This window comes from Danio rerio, chromosome 5 (assembly GCF_049306965.1).
Source record: "Danio rerio strain Tuebingen ecotype United States chromosome 5, GRCz12tu, whole genome shotgun sequence".
NCBI lineage: Eukaryota > Metazoa > Chordata > Actinopteri > Cypriniformes > Danionidae > Danio > Danio rerio.
The window spans coordinates 15,514,492-15,531,775 of NC_133180.1; the positions used below are offsets into that span (position 1 = coordinate 15,514,492).

At 36.2% G+C, this 17,284-nt stretch overlaps 1 protein-coding gene across 13 annotated transcripts in view; it reads right to left on the minus strand.

The window, feature by feature from the left end:
- Window positions 1-17,284, minus strand: part of sema4c (sema domain, immunoglobulin domain (Ig), transmembrane domain (TM) and short cytoplasmic domain, (semaphorin) 4C) — a 656,757-nt gene that overhangs the window by 265,596 nt on the left and 373,877 nt on the right. For 4 of the 13 annotated variants that reach the window (XM_073950581.1, XM_073950582.1, XM_073950583.1 and 1 more), the window contains one exon: window positions 14,213-14,296. The exons of the other annotated variants lie outside the window; for them this stretch is intronic. The gene's annotated coding sequence lies outside the window, so the exon portion shown is untranslated. The remainder of the gene's footprint in view (window positions 1-14,212; window positions 14,297-17,284) is intronic. 13 annotated transcript variants of the gene reach the window in all.

Below are 17,284 nucleotides of genomic sequence, written 5' to 3' on the forward strand. Positions count from 1 at the left end.
GTTAATGCTGCCAACTGATGATCAACAGTAAAAATTAGAAAATTGACCTCTTCCCGACTACCAACAATCAAAAATACATGATTATACGGTGTCATGGTTTTCATCAATCAAAGAAAATCAATAAAAAAACAATTCAAAGGCAATGACATGTCCAAGAAAAAGTCCACAACTATTTTTATATAGAAAATATGTCATTTTGTGTTTTTTTCACCAAATCAGTGACATCATTTATGAATTTGGAGATTAAAGAGTTATAGTAAATTTAGTAGCTTTGACCAGGACTAAGGTTGATTAACAGATAAATTAAAAAAAAAATATTTATCTGATGCATTATTACAGCAGTATAATTCAATGGATGTTTTCATCTCGAACATAACAAAAGGGTAGTAAATTTAATTGTATCTTTGAGTTTTTTTTTTTTTATTCAAAGCATTTTCTAAATATACGCGTCTATAAGATTTTTCAGCAAAAATAATTTTGCTAGCTGAAACAGAAAAAGTTGTGACCAAATTAAGACTCAAAATCCCCCCAGAGTGGATGAAAACATCCCCAACAGCAAATAAGGGTTAAAGCCTTCACTGTTTGTTGTGGATCATTAAACCTTTATGCATACTCAATGGTATCAGTTTTCTGAAGGGTATCCTTGTGCTGATGGGACCTTGGCCACAGCAGAGATCCAGAAAAAACAGGATCTAGGAAACCTTGAAAATTGTGGTCTTTGACATGGTTCAGAGTTGGAACTAAAGTCACTCAATCAGGGCTACATCTGAAGAACCATGTGGTTTTGTGAAAAACTAAAAATGATGAATACATTGCTGATATTCCATATAAAATGTAAGATTTGGGATTTGTTTGGCTTAAGCTATGCTATATGTATGCTATTTACTATTGAGATAATGAAATAGTCTGGTAGAAGTGATGCAGTTACCTTAATTCTACAAGATTGCTAATGCTTCTGTGTGTTCTTTTACAGAACGGTCCACTACTAGTGAGGAAAAACCTAAATGAATCAACTGACACAGTAGGTGTATGAGCAAGAGATAATTTACAGCCACAGAGAAGTAGATCTTATATCATCCTGAAGTGTTTCTTTTGCGGTAATGGCCATTTGACTGTACATTATCCCACTTATTACAATGGCTACTTACACAGTAAATAACAGGACATGAAATATTGATTCAAGGTGAGAATATTATGTGAGAACAAAGAGAGAGCGCACAGGACTATCAGAGTAAACAGTGGCATAAATCAGCGGTTGCCAGGGACAACGGTTAATTATACTGTATTAATAATAGTCATTATTCAACAATATTTGACTGCAGAATGCTGCAATCAACATCAAGTATTCTAGATGGATGGGCTGCAAATTCATTGCATGCTCCAAAATCAAATAACTGATGTTCTTCTGAAATAGCAAATTATCGAGTGCATGCTCTAATATAGGAGATTTGTAATATGCAACCCTGGGCCACAAAACCACTCATAAGTGTCAGATTTTTGAAATTGAGATTTATATATCACATAAAAGCTGGGTAAATAAGCTTTGCATCGATGCATGATTGTTAGCAACGGACAATATTTGTCTGAAATATAAACTAATTTACAATCTGGACTCTGGGTGCTCAAAAAAAAATCGAAATGTAGACAAAACCACTTTAAAGTTGTCTAAATTAAGTTCTTAGCAACTCATAGAATGGTAAGATTTCTATATTTACAGTGGGAAATTTACAAAATGCTTTTATGAAACATTAACTGAACTTAATATTCAATTGATTTCAGCATGGTATCATGAGACTTAGATTTATAAATCATTATTTTTATAAATAACAAATTTAAGTGCTTCAGATGTTTTATCCAAATTCTGAATGTATGTATATATATATATATATATATATATATATATATATATATATATATATATATATATATATATACACACACATACACAGTTGAAATCAGCCCCCCTTTTAATTTTCTTTTTCTTTTCTAAAAATAATTACCAAATGATGTTTAACAGAGCAAGGACATTTTTACAGTATGTCTGATAATATTTCTGAGATTATTATTATATTATATTATATTTAAGATTTCTTCTGGAGAAAGCCTTATTTTATTTTCCCTTTAAGCTATATTTTTTCCGATAGTCTAGAGAACAAACCATCGTTATAAAATAACTAGCCTAATTACCCTAACCTGCCTAGTTAACCTAAATAAGCCTTTAAATGTTACTTTAAGCTTTATAGAACTGTCTTAAAAAATATCTAGTCAAATATTATTCACTGTCATCATGGCAAAGATAAAAAAAAATTTGTTGTTAGAAATGAATTATTAAAACTATTCTAATTATTAATGTGTTGAAAAATATAATCTCTGTTAAACAGAAATTTGGGGGAAAATAAACAGGGGGGCTAATAATATAATCATATATGACAATCATAATAGGAATAATTGAAATGTCTATTTTGCACACTATCCCTTATTTACATTCTGTCTACATTTTTTGGGGCCCAATTTGTCAAAAGCATTTGCAATTATGTTGTGTATAACCAGATGAAACATCAAACACCCCAAAACCAGAGTGAAAAATCATTACGCATCCACTGTCAAATGTGCATTTGTAAGAGATAAAACTTATAATTAGTACTTTTACATGTGCAGCACTATATTGAACAACACATGCTTATTGTGTATACTGTACGTACCCAGGTCTACATTTCTGGAGACCGTAAAATATGTACCCAGAGGTGGGTCTAGCTGCATTTTGTTTGTAAAAGCAGTTTGATGCCACCAACAGCTTATGTTCCTTTTTAAGCTACCCCTGACCGCTTCAGTATGGACAGCTTTTCCAATGTTACCAGTTTGTCTGTAGACTGCAACAGTGGGGTCTGAAAAACAGTTCCTGAAACCAGGTGGAATGAAAGCAAAACAAAAAATACAATAAAACAATATAAATAACAGCACTGTAAAAAAAATTGTTGACTCAACTTAAAATTAAGGCAACAAGCTTCAGGACATTTTTTGAGTTCTCAACTTAAATCGAGTTAGGTGCAATAATTGGGTTGAAAGTTGAGTCAACTCTTAAAAATGTCCTTATGTTTGTTCCCTTAAAATTTAAAGTTCAGTCAACCCTGTTTATTTATTTATTTATTTTTTGTACAGTGAGGCTGAAAACGTGGTAAAACTTGAAAATATGGTTAAAAAAAAAAATCACAAAGCCACGACAGCTTTTCTTTATCCCTTAGGGAAGGGGGAGGTTTCATTTTAACCAACCAGCTTGCTGTCGACTGAATAAACTGACCCACCCTTATCCTTCCCTGAGTGATTTAGAAAAGCTGTCATGGCTTTGTGATTTTTACCACATTTTTACATTTTACCACATTTTCAGCCTCACTGTAAAAAAACAAGGTTGACTCAGCTTAAGATTTTAAGGAAAAAAACTACAGGATATTTTTGAGCGGTTCGGCTTAATTACATTGTTACCCCTGGTAGATTTGTGTGTGAAGAGAAAGCACAAATGGCACATACAAGAGAAATTTGAGATCATCAAAAAGTGTACAAAGCGGCCTCTGATAGTTGTGAGAAAACAAAAACTGCAAGCAGACAGCTCTGGTGACGTATTTCGCGGGCTTTATAACTCTCAGAAATAAAGGTATGTGAGCTGTCACTGGGGTGGTACCTTTTCAAAGGTACAATTTTGTACCTTAACGGTGCATATTAATACCTCGAGGGTACATATTAGCACCTAAATGTACAAAAGTGTTCCTCTTAAAACGTTTAGGTATTAATATATACTTTTGAGGTATAAATATGGATCCTTTAGGTACATATGTGTACCTTTTGAAAAGGTACCACCGCAGTGACAGCCGTGTACCTTTATTTCTAAGAGGGTAGAAATGTAGCTCTGGCTACTTATCCACAATTATCTTGGCTTGTCAAGTACATTTCCTGACCTAAACCCTTCCGGAAAACCCAACTAATAGTGTTTTCCAAAGGAAACATAAGGTAATAAGTCACATACACAAAGGGTAATTTAAAGTGCTTTTGAAGAGATGTGAAGAGATGATGCCAAGGTATCCATAGTCCTAGACCAGGCCGTATCCTGAGCAGATGCTGTGGTGGTCATGGAGAAGTAGAGAGCCCGAGACTGATTGCTAAAAGACCCAGTGACAAATGTCAGCATTGATCCCGTGGGCCAGCCTGTACACCCGCCAGTGACCTACTCACACCTTCAGCTTCTCCTTGAAGGACGTCCAGCCTTCTCCAGCCCCTGGCACCTAAACTGTAGCTTTCCAAAAAAAAGCCTTGCCCGAATAAAAATTGTCGTGCCCAACTGCGCCTGGTTTCTCTCAAGGTTTTTTTCTTCTTTACTTTCGTCAATTGGTGAAGTTTGTTTTTCGCCACTGGCTTGCTTGGTTTGGGACTTGTGAAGCTGCGCATCGATGGATTTGCTCTTCAGTGTTTGGACTCTCAGCAATGAAAATTAAACCACACTGATCTAAAATGAACTTCAATCTGAAATCTGGTCTGAAGCAGATTCAATTGACTAGTACTTCTATGTTAAGCTACTTTGACACAATCTACATTGTAAAGTGCTATAGAAATAAAGATGAATTGCGTTACATTACATCAACTACAAAAATAAACATAAAATACAACAAGCATAAGTAATAAAAACAACTTCAGCAAGTGCTCTCAATGTTCCTTCCAAAAAATGTCTTGATCACTGCTATGCAAATTCAAAAGTGTATTGCGACCAACTATATTATACCAATTGAAATCCTTTTTATATATTATCTAAAAATATTATATATTGTAATACATATTTGAGATTTCACAAAAAAAAAAAAAAAAAAGAAGGATGAACCGTGCGTTTCCAACAAGTCCATGTTGGATAATGTGTTAAACTCTTCCATCCACAGTTGAGGATATTTGAAAGCTGTGAGGACATGGCTGTGCGCAAGACAGAGTGAAATGAGGATACAGTATCAGTATACCCAGGCCTTCAGGCTGCAGTTTCAAGTGGGTGCTCTTACTTTCATTTGAGAGTGCTTACCACCCTCTACAGTATCACCGCAACAGAACTGGGCCTACATTAAATTCAAGGAAGTTTGAAATAAAAAATAAATAATAGAAGTGAACAGTTACCTCAAATCAACTATGATTAATCTATATGCAAGAACATCAACGCAAAGATTAATGAACATTTGAGTGCTCTTTTTTCAGTCTTATTCATTTACCACTGAATGAACACACAAATGATTTAACCGATAGGCGTGCAACAAAACAGACAAAGACATCTGCCTGCTTTCCTGTATCTGCTATGGATGTTAGGTGTCCTTATTCGCTTTCTGACCAAAGGCTCATTGAGGCGTGCTGCGATTTCTCTCGAACGAGCGTGTTGATCTGACAGTTCCACCAGCGTTTTTTCCATTCCGGAGCATCCATATAACGTTCCTCTCCTTCATGTGGCAGACAGACGCCCCTCGTCTCGTCTCATCCACCCTCCGCCCCCGCACACTTTCAAGTCTAAAACTGGAAGATGCGATTGGCCCCAACAAGTAAACAGGGAACACTTGTTTACTTCCTCAACACAAGTAAATATTTTACGCGTTTCTGGCTGCATGTCAGAACTCTCCGTGTGTGTATAGCACAGATCTTGTCACAGCACTGTGGGTAAACAGCCTGTAAGGTTTGGGGGGGGGAAGCGAAAGCAGTCAACTGTAGACCCTTATGGAGCCTCAATAATGCAGCCAGGAGCTACAAACGGATAAGAGATTTATCAGACTGTGTTTGTGTAGGTGTCTGTGAGTTTGCATGTATGCATTAATAACAGCTATGCCCTGCCACGCAGCTAATTTTTAATTGGAAACTGCGCGTTTGGCTTGCCGGAGGAATCCGTGTTATTTGATTCGTGACACAGTACAAAATGTTCTTCTTTCTCCACTGTGTGGATACAACAGCGAAACAGATATGCCTGTCTAATAGGCCAAAATCAAGAGTGTGTGCACGTCAATATGCTTTGAATTCATTTGGCTCTCGTCTGTGGTTTCCTAATAAATAGTGTGGAATGAATGCCGAGTATTACGACGTGGAATGGGAAAAATTTGAAATTGGTGTTTGCTAAAATGAACTCCACTTTTACCATTGCTAATAGTTGGCCTATGAAACGCTGTCACATTTGTATGGTGGGGAAATAAGCAAGGACTCAATTTCAGTAGAATGATGGGTTTTTGTTATCTATAAAATAAAACAAAAAGACAACAAAAACAACCCCAAGGGGGAAACATTAACTAAAAGCAGAGGTGGGTAGAATATACCAAATCTATAATCAAGAAAAAGTACAAGTACCTGTGGAAAAGTTTTGCCCATGTAAAAGCAAAAATCTTAATAGTTACTCCAGTAAGAGTAAAAAAAAAGTATCTGATGAAACAATTACTCAAGTAAATAGTTACAAGTTAATTACAGTATACAGTGTTTCCTGTGGCGGCATATCTCTTACACAAATCTACCAACTACCTATGACGTTATTTCAGTGACAAATGGAGAAATGTCGTGAGCACAGTATTACAAGCTGAGATCGCATTTATGTAATACGAGCATGCAAATCTTTTTGCTTGCACGTCGATTTCCTCTGCTTGTGAACAAAACATCTTGCACACCCCTCAAATATAAGCGCAGATCTTATTGCACACTCTCAAAGAAAACTCCAGCGAAAACCATGTTACATATTTACATATATATATACATATATATATATATATATATATATATATATATATATATTTTTTTTTTTTTTTTTTTTTTTTTTGATTATTAGATTTTTTGTTAGGAAAAAAAAAAAATATATATATTTCCTTGGCAGGAAGGACCAAGACAAGGCTTGACAAGAACAGAGCGACATACAATGCATGATGAGCGATGACAAACTAGCACAGAACAGAAGACAAGAGGGAGCTATAAAAGAGAAATAATTAACAAACAAACAAACAGGTAAACTGAATTAATTAATGAGTTAACAAGGAGAGTGGGACTAAACAATAAACGGGAGAGTACATGACACAAAGACAAAACAAGCCATTCGCTCACAAGAAAACAGGATTAAAACACTAGACAACCCATTAACAGTGTTCACATAAAACACAACAGCATGTGGCCAAATGTAAACACAGGCCACGTGCAACAAACAATAACACAGACAGAACGCAAGACACATGTACTCGATAAATAAAACACTTACTGTGCACTCACACATGTTCCAAACCCAGCAAACTGGAGCGCTGAGGGTATAAACACAGTGCCACAACCAAAACAACAAACACACCAGGATGAGAACATGCATCCCGAGCATGCCTGAACCTCAAGTGAACATCAAGCAGGATTGCATACGGCGAGCGTGGTCAAGACGGCACTCATGCAAAGACAAAGACAGACAATGACAGAAAATATGAGTGCTCGACCCAAGAAAACCTGATCCGAGCACAACATAATAGAAAAGACACGACTAGTGTCTGGCCACCAAAACAAGAATTAACAAGACTGGCGTGGCAGAATCCTGACAAACGCATTATACACAAACTGCTGTGAGTGTTCCTTGCATCAGATCTCCTCAAACATAACCCACAAAATGTATTCAGCGCAGATGTACAACAGACTTGACCATGCAGCTTGTTTCCTAATGGTTGGAATAAACTCCATAACTCTTGCTCATATTTTGTCCAGACTTGCTGTCTGGATGAGTCAGTGATAGTTGGCGAAAGTCTGAAAAAACAGTATCTGGCAGTCTGTGTTGACAGATTTCATTGTGTAGTGTGTGATGGGCACATATTTTATAGCTTCAGACTATGCCTCCGTCCAGTTGGAGAATATCAGACATGGCTGAATATTAGAGCCTAGAAACAAGGCCACTGTTTCTGCTTAGTTCTTTGTGTTCGGAATGACTCGAAAGTCTGAAGATGTACAATCCTCAGTCGTTTAATGCATGATGCCCAGATTTTGTCTATGTAACCATTAACAACATAGGCCAGAACTGTTTGTGTAGCCAAGTGTTTGAAAATCTGTTCAGATTTTGTTATTCATTTGCATATTCCAGCCTTAAAGGAATGCTTTTTTTTTTTTTTTTTTTTTGAAAAAGGCAAATTTTCTCAATTCTTCTAGAGATAAACATTTGATTTTTCAACCGATTTTAACCCCATTCAGCTGATTTCTTGTTATGGCGGGGGCATTTTAGTTTACCTTAGCATGATGATTTACATTTTTTTATTCTTTTATTTTTATTGTATTACTTTTACATAAATTTAAATTAGTTTATTTTTGGATGACGTCTGACAATGAACATCTTTTTGGAGGTTTAGAATTTAAGTGTGCTGGTAAAAATGGCTTAAGTGAGTTGACAAAATTTGGGTAGGTTTGGGATCAGTTTAGATGTTTTGAATGTGCATTTTATGTTAAATATTTAATATTTACCTACTCATTTTTAATTTGCAGGCATTTTTTGTGTGCATTTGAAAGGGTTTATGTATTTGGGAGGGTCAAGTGTACCTGGCAACACTGACCACCACTTTCTAATTGTAATGCTATGGTGTGTGTTTGTCTGAGGTTCTTCTCAGATACCTGCTTCTTTGGTGAAATGTGAATAATTTCAAAATAATAATTTAATTTATTTAAGGTTTTGAACAGTTTGGGCTGGAAACATTCAAGTATATCTGGCAACACTGACCACCACTTTCGTATTGTAATGCTGTGGTGTGTGTTTGTAAGAGGTTCTTCTCAGATACCTGCTTCTTATTGCATTTCTTTCTGATAATCATTTAATTTATTTATTTAAGCTTTAGAACAGTTTAAGCTGGAAACATTCAAGCATATCTGGCAACACCGATCACCATTTTCTCAATGTAATGCTGTGGTGTGAGTTTGTCTGAGGTTCTTCTCAGATACCTGCTTCTTTGTTGAAACTAGTATTTTTTTCTAATAATTATTTCATTAGTTTATGTAAGGTTTCAAACAGTTTGAGCTGGAAACATTCAAGTATATCTGGCAACACTGACCGGCTATTGTAACGCTGTGGTGTGTGTTTGTCTGAGGTCCTTCTCAGATACCTGCTTCTTTGGTGAAATTTGCATTTTGTCAAAATAGTAATTTAATTTATTTAATGTTTCGAACAGTTTAAGCTGGAAACATTCAAGTATATCGGGCAACACTGACCACCATTTTTTTTATTGCAATGCTGTGGTGTGTGTCTGAGGTTCTTCTCAGACATCTGCTACTTTGGTGAAATTTGCATTTTTTCAAAATATTAATTTAATTTATTTAGGGTAAGGGGCATCACAGTGCCGCAGTGGCTAGCACGATCGCCCCACAGCATGAAGGTCATTGGTTCGAGGCCTGTCTGGGTCAGTTGCCATTTCTGTGTGGAGTCTGCATGTTATCCCCGTGTTCGATTATGAGAAAACTGGAGCACCCAGAGGAAACACAAGTCCAAAGACAAGTGCTATAGGTGAAGTGAATAAGCTAAATTGGCCGTAGTGTATGTGTGTGAATGTAAGAGTGTATGGGTGTTTCCCAGTGATGGGTTGCGGCTTAAAGGGTATTTGCTGCGTAAAACATATCCTGGAAAAGTTGGCAGGGTCTCACTTTATTTTGATGGTCCATTTGTTGATTTTAGGTTACATTGCATCTACATGCCGATTAATTCACATTACATTATAAGCAGACTGTTAGGTTGGGGGTAGGGTTAGTGTAAGTTGACATGTACTTGCAAAGTTTCTTATAGTCAGCTAAATGTGTTTAGCAGCAGTATCAACAGATATTAAGCAGACAGTCAACAAACACTCAAATGGATCATCAAAATAAAATGTTACCATTGGCGATTCATTCCGCTGTGGTGACCAAGCCGACTAAGCCGAAAAGAAAATGAATGAATGATTAAAAGCAAGTAACATGGCATGGTGACCCAGTGGTTAGCACTGTCGCCTCACAGCAAGAAGCTCCCTGTATTTGCAGGGGTTTCCTCAGAGTGTTTCTTTTTTCCCAAAAAAACATGCAGTATAAGTGAATTGAATAAATAAAATTGGCCATAGTGTGTGTAAATGAAAGAGTCAACTTCAATATTTATGTTCACTAAACTTAAACCATGTCTATTAAACTTGAATTATAAAGTCCATTAACATCATACTTCATTACAACAACTTATCCATTTAAGTTAACGAAACTTAGACCATGTCCCTTACACTTAATTGTCCAGTCCTGTCAACTTTAATCTGTTAAAACAACTTTACTGTTCAATAAACTTAAACATTTAAGGCAGCATGAATGCTTACTTATTTTTGACAGTGTAAAACAACAACAACAACACTGCTGTTTTATGCCCAATATATTTTGTAACATCTCAGAAGACAGACTCAAAGGATGATTCATTTAACTCTCAACTAGCATTTGACATGATTCTTGTTGATTCTAAACAGCAGACAGGACACATAATATAAGAAATACCGTCATGGGAAAAGTAATGTTGTACAGTTTGGCAGATATATGTGTCCCGCTACTTAATTAATACAATATATTTGCTTCTGAAAAGTTATGATTTAAAACTGGCAGTGTTGTGCTACTAGCAATGCTGCTGTCCAACACCACCAATAACACCCTAGCACTGTGGCAGAGAGATTTACAATTCACATTTGCATCAGAAAATGCAAAAATGGAGTTTCCTGACAAGCACAGATTTGGCAGAGAACAGCTAGCCATGAATCTCAATGTCTGTAATGATCTCAGGAACAGGTGACCATGCAAACAGAACAGGTCAAACAGAAAGAGTAAAAAAAAAATCCTGTACAGTCCAGCCGGAAACGGTAAACATCGGAATTTGCCTCAGATCAGCTGCAAAAGGGCAACGCTGTTTGAGGGAGTTTAGCGGGAAAAATCCCATTTCAGCTCTCACGGGGCTCATTGAGACACAGAGTTGAGCTTTGTTCAAATCACTCTGGCTAACAAAATAAATGGATAACAACACTGAAAATTCAGTAATGGGTTTTGAGATCACATCAGGCTGGTCATTAATCGAGTTCAGTGATGTCGATGTGTGTGTGTGTGTGTGTGAGAAGAGTCCGTGGTTTGTTGTCTCTGTTTGTGTCCTCAGAGGAAAGAGTTCATTCCGGCGGAATAAAAATGCTGCCTGGCCATAACACAGATTGTTTCCATGAAGATGATGTTGGTTTGCAAGAGTGTGTGTGTGTGTGACATATCAGGACTCAAATGTGTACAATAAGATGGGTATTACAAGAAGATGGTGAATTATGAGGGCATTGCAGATATCCCCATTTTTCAAAGCTCCTAAACCATACAGAATTTGTTGTTGTTTTTTTCCAGAAAATAAAACCGCACAGTTTCCTGTAAGGGATAGGGTTAGGTATATGCTGTAAAAAAATGCTGTAAAATTTTCAGTATTGGGGTGACACGGTGGCTCAGTGGTTAGCAATGTCACCTCCCAGCAAAAAGGTCAATGATTTGAGTTCCTGCTTGGTCAATTGGCAATTCTGTGTGGATTTTGCAAGTTTACTTAAGTTTCGTCCAGGTGCTCTGGTTTCCCCCACAGTTCAACGTCATGCGCTATAGTTGAATTGAGAATTGAATTGAGTAAGCCAAATTGGCTGTAGTATATGTGTGTGAATGAGTGTGTATGGATGTTTCAAAGCACTGGGTTGCAGCTGGTAGGGCATCCATTGTGTAAAACATATGTTGGTGGTTCAATCCACTGTGGTAACCTCTGATGAATAAAGGGACTAAGCCGAAGGAAAATAAATGAATACATAAATATAAGGGCATCCACTGCATAAACATTCATTCAATAAATGAATGAATATGACCATCATCTTCACTGTATGCATATATATATATATATATATATATATATATATATATATATATATATATATATATATATATATATATATATATATATATATATATATATATATATATATTTAAAAAACAGCCTATAACATAATAGCCCCTTATTTTTATTGAAAAATATATAATATTATAAAAGTATGACGTAAAATAAGCTTAAACAATATAGGGAATAACGACAAGCAATCAGTCAATATGGACAATCAGTGTGTCACATAACCAGCGATCGCTATCAAGAGATCGCTGGTTCTCACACGAACTCTCAGGACTACACTTCCGCATTCCCCAGGACTACACATTCATACATGCACTTCTCCCAGACACGCACGCCTGATCATTCATCTAGCTTGATTGCATACACCAGCTGAATCTTGTCATAGTCTGATAGCACACCATACATAAGCCACTCATGAACTCATCCAGTGTGCTGAGTCTTGTTAGATGTATCAGTGACATTACAACGCGTATTCCTGGTCTTGTTTTCCTGTGTTTTGATCTTAGCCTTGTTTATCCAGTTCTCCTGTTTAGCCGTCTGCTTTCTGACCTCTCGCCTGTGTTTGACTACGATTCTGGACTGCCTGTATAGATCTGTTTGCACCTGTGCTGACCATCGCTTACCTGACTTTAAATAAACCTTCATTTGGATCCTACCTTCTGTTGTCAGTGTCACTCTCCAACGTAACACAGTGTATTTGATAACATAAGCTAATATTTTTTGGAGCTGCCCAAAATTATCTTAATGGGAAAATATTCTCAAAAATAGGTCAAAAGCCAATAGATTCAGATACTTGTATCACAGTTCTAGGTATAACTGATTTTGAGATATAAAAAGACATAAAAAAAGAGATATAAAAAGACATAATAAATTTTCATTTGTCAGTATACTGGCACAAAGGTTAATATTATTAAACTAGAAACAGAAAGCTGCTTCTACATATACATATACATATCTATATCTAATGAGGGATGTAATGAAACATTCGAAACTGGAGAAAATCAGATTCTCCTTCAAAAAGAAAGACGACAAATTCTATAAATAATAGCAACCTTTCATGGATTATTTTAAACACATAAATTCTGCAAGAATTAGTTCAATTGAAGAGGATTAGACCAATTTCGTTTAGAACAGAAGGTCAGTATATATTTTTTTATTTATTTTTAATTTTATTATTATTTATTTCTTTTTTGTGATTTATTTGTATTTTTATTTATTTATTTATTTATTTTTGTATTAATCTATTATCACCATACATATGTATGTATTGTTTGTAAATTGCATGTTTTATTGTCAATTGTGTGAATTTTTCTTGTCAAATTTGTAAGTCGTTGTGTTTGAATGTTTAAAAAACAAAAAAGAAAGTTTAAAAAAATTAATGAATTAATATATTATCTTGAAATTGAAATTACTGCACAAATGTAATGGTTAATTTACAGTGCACTTGTAAATTTTACAGAATTACTGCCAACCATAATTGCAAAAAAATAAATAAATAAAAAAAGTGTAAGGCTGGGATAGGACAATAAAAAATAATTAGTGCAATACTAAAACAATAAGAACCTATGGAATGTCCCCAATTCAGAATCACAAACTTGTGTGTCTGTTTGTTTACGTTCCAGTGAGAACATTGCACCGGGCAACTAATGAATAATATACATATTTGCAATTGGCTTCAATTGCACTATAAAAATGTGCTACTCGGCACAACAATAAATCACATTTAATGACTTTTGGGATTCATTATGTGAATATTAATGCACAGTTTACGTAACCAGGTGGCAATAACCTAAAATGTCTTGATGGATTTGCATTCCTAATAATCTGCCTCTTTTCCTCTATTACAGCATTACACTGGGCTAATTTAACACGAACAGAGAAAGTGATAAAAAATTGAAGCCGATTTAAATCGAACACATGGCTCCTGAGGGTGCGAGCGCTCTGTATAGCCGCTGAGTGATCATTTTATACAGGCCTTCAGTGTGAGAAATGATGTCCACACTTCAAAGGAACTTCAATCAAATTGCATTTCTATGCTTGATAAATAATTGAGGAATACTCGAAATGGCCTTGAGTCATACCATTCATCGAGGGCTCGGCGAACGCGTCTAACAGACGGAGAAAAGAAAGCGAGAGAATGCGATGGACATCATTGTTTTTGAGAGCTCTTTGTCTTGTAATGTTTTTTGCACGAATGAAACCGATTTAGCCTTTGGAATAAAGAGCTGAAATCCCGCATGTGTGGATTGGGGTGGTGTGTGGACAGGTGACTCTAACCAAACACTGCTGTACTTTGGAGTGCAGATCTGAGCCCACCTGCAGAGACAGCGCAGCCGGTGAATATACCGTACTCGGAGTCCATTCACTTTGATCCACGCTTCCAAATCAACCCTGACACATCTGCCAGTTAGGAAAGAAAGGACAAAGTTACCCGGTCATGAATATTTATTACAAGTGTTGTTAAAAGTATTATTATGGTACTTTCATTTTAAAAAGTAAACAATAATTCTGCAGTAGGTCGTAGCTGATAGACGTCAGCGTTCAATGAGTAATCAAAGTCAGAGGAATTTAATTCAGTCGGAATTCACTTAATAATCCTGTTCTGTTTTAGCTCTGAGTGCAAAGCATGAGGGTCGAAGAGGAAAATGGTTTATCATTACATAAAGTGATTAAAGGTTGTGTGAAATTAAAATAAAGTTATTTGTTAGTATGTTAGTATTGGTATTAATAGTTTGTAAGATATCTACACTACCTTACGAAAGTCTTGTCATCTATCCCAGTTGTAAGTGTAACAAATAATAACTTCTAGTCTTCTAGTTGATCATTTGGAAAAGTGGCAGAAGTCTGATAAATCATCTGCTGAACTGCATTCCAATCACAAATACTGCAGAAGAACTATTGGAACCAGCATAGACCCAAGATTCTCACAGAAATCAGTCAAGTTTGGTAAAAGAAAAATCATGGTTAGGGGTAACATTCAGTATGGGGAGAGATATCTGCAGAGTGGATGGCAACATCAACAGCATGAGGTATCAAGACATATGCGCTGCCCATTACATAAACTACAGGAGAGGGCAAATTCTTCAGTAGCAGGGCTCGAAATTGCGACCATTTTGGTTGCATATGCGCCCAAAATTTTATCTATGCGATCTCAAAATATATTTGGGAGCATGTGTGCGAGTGCATAAAATTGTTGTGTGCGACCAGTTTTTACTGCAAAATGTTCACCACATGCGCGGATTCGGGAGACATTCAACCAGAATGCATCTCTAAGCTCTTTGTCTGCACTTGAAACGCGAAACGCAGCGCTCAGGAATGGTTTAAAACAGTTGTCATGTCAACTTAAGCCAAGTCCGTAATGCTTGCCCCACCTTCGCGCTCTTCTTATTGGCCCACTGCTCTAGCATTGAAATATCAGCTGTCAATCACTCAGTCAGTGCCTTCTGGCTTGGGATGACAGAGAGAGCTACTACCGCGAAAAATTGTAAAACGCTGAAGAAGAGAATGAAGATAACACTGACAGATTTTGTTTTAGAAACCATGGCATCTAAAGTTACAAATAATGACACATCTTACTAGTGACAATGTGCTGAATGTTAATCCACCATCTACACTTTTCGAAGAGTGGATAAAAGACTTCCATTGGCTTCAAGTCCGCTTTGAAAGGTCTGTGGGATGGAATTTTCAGGTAACTGTTTGCCACATCTAGCATGAGAGCTTCTGTTTAATCCTTCATATAATCGCCAGATGCTGTCCGCCATGTAAGTGGCAGCTTTATGTAAAATTTAACACCACGTACACCATCGCAAACGGGCTTAAACTGAGTAAACTAACATCGCTGCTCATAAAAAGACCGGTATTGCTATTAACATAACATATGCATATTATAAGGTACAGTATATGTCAAAAGCATCAGTGCAATATCAGACACCACCCGTGAGATGCACAGTTACATCGTTAACAGATTCATTCTTGTCAAGCAGTGCGTGCAGGGCCGGTGAGTAGTCAGTGTATGCTTTGGTAACTCAGTTATGTTATAAAATATATTTTCTTGTGATAACGGCATTTTGTTGACACATATTTTTCTCACGCTTGCATATATATATATATATATATATATATATATATATATATATATATATATATATATATATGCTTGTTAGTTTGATTACTGCTGATTTCAAATGCAATAAATATTTTGTATAAAACTTGTAGTAACGGTGCTTATAATTGGTGGGTGGGACTAAATTTTGGCTGATGCGAAAAGTTAGAAGCATCGGTGCTACCAAGCAAAAAGGTTACTTTCGAGCCCTGAGTAAGATAGCACTTCTCATACTTCAGCCTCCAAATCAAAGTTCCTGAAAGCAAAGAATGTCAAGGTGCTCCAGAATTGGCCAACCCAGTCACCTGACATGAATATTATTGAGCATATCTGGGATAAGATGTAGGAGGAGGCACTGAAGATGAATCCAAAGAACCTTGATGATCTCTGGGAGTCCTGCAAGAACGATTTCTTTGCCATTCCAGATGACTATTAATAAGCTATTCGAATCATCGCAGTGATGTACTGTATGGATGAGTCGTCCAAGCTCATGGGAGTCATGCACAATATTCATTCTTTTTCCACTGCACCATCACTTTATATTCTATACTGTACATTATTTCTGTTAGTGACAAGACTTTAGTCTGAGCAAAGTCAGACCTTACTGTTCTAATTAAATAATAAAAAAAACAAGGCCTGATCATATTTTATGTTGGTAAAATAAGAGTAAGCTAGAGACCTTTGCCTTTCATATACTATAAGCCACTTCTGATACCAAATAATCAACTAGAAGTCAAGTTAAATTTTGTTGTTCCTAAAACTTGGATAGGACTTTTGTCAGGTAGTGTATAAGCTAATGCGCTCTAAAACAGTGACAAAATTCAAGTTGAGAAGATAATAAAACCGATATAAACATATAAAGCTTGTAGTTTGTCATTTGCTGGCTAAATAGATCAACAGATTTATTGACATCAACTCACTTCAGTTTCTCATCAAATCAAGACCAATCAAATGCTCTCTAGTAGTCTTTGGACTTGTGGGGGAAACTGGAGCACCCGGAGGAAACCCGCATGAACACTGGGAGAACATGCAAACTATACACAGAACTGCCAACTCAGCCGGAACTCGAACTCGCAACCTTCTTGCTGTGAGGCAACAGTGCTAACCACTGAGCCATTTTTATAACAGCATTGTTCATATTTTTCTTGACCTCAACTACAGTGGTACAAAAATTTAATTTCCCATTAAAATGTCATTAAATGTAAATAAATATAAATGACACCTATGAAATTATTGATCTTTTTAATGAGAAACTTTAATGACGTGATCAGAATTGATGTCTTTGG